The 4,768-nt window shown below is 47.4% G+C and overlaps 1 long non-coding RNA gene across 2 annotated transcripts; it reads right to left on the bottom strand.

Annotated features, from left to right (window-relative positions):
• Positions 1-1,754: 1,754 nt before the first annotated feature.
• Positions 1,755-4,195, bottom strand: LOC148182966 (uncharacterized). Of its 2 annotated transcripts, none has more exons than XR_015774018.1 (3): positions 4,088-4,195; positions 3,817-3,939; positions 1,755-3,738 (listed from the first exon to the last, which is right to left on the bottom strand). It is a non-coding gene; the product is annotated as an uncharacterized LOC148182966 (long non-coding RNA). The 2 variants fall into 2 exon arrangements; XR_015774017.1 differs by having other exon boundaries at positions 1,755-3,708.
• Between the last annotated feature and the right edge of the window lie 573 nt (positions 4,196-4,768).

The raw sequence follows: 4,768 nt of genomic DNA, 5'->3' as shown, positions 1-4,768 counted from the left end.
CTGTTTTGTCTCAAAAAGCTTTTGGAAAGAAGAGTAGTAGAAATAGTAAAAATAATAGAAAATAGTATAATTGGTTTTTTTTGTGGTTTTTGTTCTGGCTACACACTGAAAGGAATTTACTGCTGGGAGGGAGGAAGGGAGAAGAAGAGTTGGGCGTTGCCTTTAACGTTGCTTGGGCCAGTGAGAGGAATAGTGGTGACGATTTTCCTGCAGATATTGGGGTGTGAGCTCAGACTCTGTCTCACACTTGTTACCAAGCTGTCAGGCTGGAAGATGAGACAGGGATAGTGGGAGCTGGCTGTGGAAGCTGGCCTTTCCCACCTACTGACATGTGCAACACAGACCCCACAGCACACCTGGTCTCCTGTCCAGATGCCTCCACTAAATTTCTTCCTGAAAAGGAGGAAGGCAGCAAAATGTAGCAGCAGCTCACTGATGGAAGGGGAGAGGCAGCAGCTGGGTCCCTTCTCAGTAATTGTAGGGTAGATTTGGGCTTTGCCTTAACCTGGAGCAGCTGAACCAGACCAAGAAGAAGGAACATTCCCACTTGCCCAAGAGGAACTAAAATTTTGCTGAAATGAGACAAAATCTTCAGTGAATAAGATGCAGTAGCAGGGTATGGGCAGATCCTCCTGGACAGAGAGGACATCACACCTTCAGCACTCTTTTTGACAGACCTCTTGAAACTGCTTTGATGTGGGAAGTAAAGATTGTGTTCAGCTGTGTGATGTCCCAGCTGTGCCATGGACCGTGGAGGGAAAGGCTACAGAGACGGTGCAAGATGGAGAGAACTTCTCACCACTGCTGGCAGAAAACTTATCCTTGCTTCCTGCACACCCCAGCTCTCTGTCCCCTCTGCTCCTTGTCTTCTTCTTCACTTCCCAACTGAAGTGCTTGCAGCAGGGAGCAAGCCCTGGACAGCTCAGGGCACTAAGAGGGAGGCTGCAGTGGTGGGGGAGAGGATGAGGAGCTGGACAGCCACGTATGGAAACATCAGAAATGATCACTTGAGGAAGTCCAGAGGAAATGAAAGTATTTCAATGATGGCAACAGACCAGAGATGTGGACACATGTCATGGTTACAGGACAGCCCATGCAGGGACCCCAAGGACTTGGGGGCTGCAAGTTTTCCCTAAAACAGAACTGCAAGCTAACAGCCAGCTACTGGGCTCAAGCAACTTCTCTTTGTAAACTCCTTTGCCGTGGTAGAAAGAGGCCCAGAAAAGAGACCTCAATTCTTTGAAGTAAGCACTGAAATTATTGCCAAGGACTCATGGCAAAAGATCGTGGGAAAAGACTTTCTATTGATTTTTTTTTTAATTAGTTACTTAAAGCTTCCTCATCTCAGCCAAGGAAATGTAACTATTCACTATTGCCTGCTGTTCAGAATAGCTCCTGCACCCATTCATCATGTACTAGGAGATGTAAGCTCCTTGTTGTAGGCTTGTAACTCCTTTGGGAAAGTTTTCAGTTAAGGCTAAGGCAGCTCTTCAGTTTTGGTTAGATTAGATATATCTTTTTAAATACTCTAAAATATCTTTGGATCTCGATCCCTTATGAGCAGCTGGGGCATTGCAGGGGCCAGCAGCAGATGCTGGGAAGCAGAGGTGAGAACCCTGCTGAAAGAACTGTGGGACAGATGTTCCTGCACATCAGGTCCCATCACAGTCTGCACCTGCCGGGGTGGCAGAGGGGAGGTTCATTTCCTAAACTGCCTCTGCTGCATTTGCTGGGAGATTCTGGATAACTGTAGGTATGTACATGAGAGCCCAGAAGAGTCAGGAAAAACTGCATCAGGATGATTTAGGAGATCTGCATTGTCAGCCAGCTGGAGTGCTTGGAAGTGCCCACCTCCACCAGCAAGATCCTAGGGCTGTTCTGCATTCCTGGGAAAGATTTTCACATCACTGATTCCTGTATGTGTGCTGTAACTCCCCTCCAAGCTGCAGTGTGAGCCCCAGGAACAGTGGGGGCTGTTCCACTTCACCCAGGAAAAGGGTTTGTAGTGATCTTGAGCAGCAAGGAGCAGTGATGCTGGTGGAGGAAAGGGTGAGAACCTGTGTTCTTCTCCACAGGGAGTATCGAGGGGATACATGGATAGGGACAAACCAGCCTGGGAAAGGAATGGTGAAAGAAAGGGTGGATCCTGTGCCTGGCTCAGCCAGTCACCTTGGGGAAGTGACCTTGGCCTTATCTGCACAGAGACAACCAGGAAAATGAATCTGAATTAACCTTTGCAAATTGGATTAGCTAAACTTCATTAAACTGTCTATGTGGACATTCCTGTTCAGAATTCAAGCAGCCTCCACTCATCCTGGTTTACCTCATGTTCACAATAAATGAGAAGAAAAGAAACTCAGCCTTTTTTTTCCTTTTTTTCTTTTTTCCATTGTGAGTGGGACTGTCCACACACCTGTTCTAAGTGGAGTTTAACTAAACCACTGTAACATCCAACTTCAGACTGACAATCCCTGGTGGGCTCACATTTCTTTGTCTTCCTACCACGCTGTCTATTTGGACAAGGAGCTCTAGAGTCTCTGGATGAAGGAGCAGCTCTGATTGTATGCACAGACCATGCCTACTGCAGGATCAACACAACCTGTGGATGAAATGTAGCCTCAAGCTGTGCCGGGGAGGTTAAGTTGGACATCAGGAGGAATTTCTTCAGAGAAAGGGTTGTTGTCTCCATCTCTGGGAGTGTTCAAGAAAGGACTGCACACTATTCTAGCTGGCAAAGAAGTGTCAGGCACAGGTTGGACTCAATAATCTCAGAAGTCTTTTCCAACCTGAAGGATTTTGTAACTCTGTGATTCTGTGACTTTTGCAGAAGTGGTACCAGTGCAATTGTAAAGCTGTTGATCTGAGCAAGAGAATGTCTACCAGGGATGGGTTGGTTTGAACCCAGCAAAAAAACAAAGTCACATCACACCTGGTACCTAGAAAGGCAAGAAAACTGGCTGTGAGGATACAGAGTGAATAAGGGAATACTGAGTGGTTTCCCTTGCCTGTAGCAAAGCTTTCAATGCTTCCTCTCCCTAGAGCCAGGCTGGGGAGATATGGGCCCAACAAACAGGAAAGAAGGAGGCTGGAGCACTCACAGGGTAATGATCACAGGGTACAGAGCCTGCTTGGCAACTCATTGCTGTGGAGATCCTGGAGGGACTGGTGCTGATGGCCTGGATAATTGGGCACTCTCAGGAAGTTTTCAGATGCCACCAAAGGAAGCAGTGGGGAGGGAAGCACTTGACACCCAAGAGGCTGCAGCTGCTGTTCAGAGGGAGTGGAGCAATGGGCAGACAAGTGCACAGTCCTGATGGAATAACCTCACAAGGGAGCAGGACAGGCCAGGGGACAGCTGGGAAGCAGCTTGATAGGAAGCAGCTTTGTGGAAGTGGAGATGGGGTTGCTGGTGAGTCAGGAACTGAACAGGGATCACTGCTGTGTCACAGCAGAGGTGAGCTACACCTCAGCTGTGTTTGCAAGGAGGCAGGCAGCACATCAAGGCAGTGAGAATCCCCTTCATTTGGCCCTTCTGAGATTGTTTTGGAAACACTCAGGTCCAACCTGAGGCTTCCTAGGACAAAACCAGCATTGAGAGATTGGAGCGGGTCTGGCAGAGACCACCAGGTACAAGGAGATGCAAAACCAGCCGGGTTTGTTCATCCTGGAGGAGAGTAGGAGGAAGATCAAACTGCTTTCTGCAGCTCCCTGAAGGAAAGGAGAGAAAAGACAGAACTCCTGGAGATGCAGAGCCAGCCTGGGTTGGTCTATGGTCTAAATTTGAGCTTTGAGACCCCAGACAGAGTCTGGGCTCACCTGCAGTTCCTCAGAGGAAATGGCTCACACCATGATGCCAATCTACTTGAGAGTTTGAGGATGCTATCACCATGTTTGGGCACTGCTGGTGAGAGTTAGAGAAGTCCTCCATATTCCTATAAACTGGATTAGTGGAGTAGTAAACATATAATAAAGTAATGAAAAACATTTCTAGAGTGATTAATCTAACTGCTAATTGAGGAATCAGCCTGATCTCTCTTCATATGTAAAGGTGTGTTTGCTAAAGCTGCTCCTTTGAACTTGCTCATACCTTTCCATCAGTGGTTCCACATTTTCCTCCAGAACTCCAGTGAAGCCTGTGGGATGTGGCACTGAATTTACCTTTGCTTACCTGGCAGGAGACTGAGGCTCAGAGAAGCCAAGCAACTTGTTTGGAGTCATGGTGAGCACTGTGTTATGTAGATCATCAAAACATTGAATGCACCTGCCTGGTGTTCCTGCCTCAGGTGTTTCTCACCCTGCTTTTTAAACCTGGGCACGGTCCACTCTCACAGCTCAGCTGATGGATGGCAACTCATTAAGCAGGAGTCATGCAAGTGGGTCTCAGCCCAGCAAACAATTCCCTAAGAACACACAGCCTCTCCTCTGTTCACACAGAGAAACTGCTTTTATTTCCCTAACTGTCCCTGAACCTCTTATTACTCCCAATTTGAAGTCCTTTCCTGGGGCACTTTCAATAGGATGGCTGGAAAAACCAGGCTTTTCTAATATGTCTTTTTTTATTTTTTTTTTTTCCAATTTAAGGAGATAATAATTATGGAGATCATTGTATTGATGCTCCAGTAGACAATCAGAGAGGCTCAGCACCAAACTGCTGGCAGCAGGTGGACTGTGAATCGCTATCTGCTCCAGTCACCTGCCAGGAGTCCCCCACCCCTCCTCAAGCAGATCTGCTGATGGGTTGTTGTGTATTTTTTGTTGTTGTTGTTGA

This window comes from Pseudopodoces humilis, chromosome 17 (assembly GCF_049639895.1).
Source record: "Pseudopodoces humilis isolate 2021_Gansu_Grassland_sample_001 chromosome 17, ASM4963989v1, whole genome shotgun sequence".
In the NCBI taxonomy this organism is placed as follows: domain Eukaryota; kingdom Metazoa; phylum Chordata; class Aves; order Passeriformes; family Paridae; genus Pseudopodoces; species Pseudopodoces humilis.
Note: the sequence above shows the minus strand (reverse complement) of the source record. Positions and strands in the feature narration are given on the sequence as shown.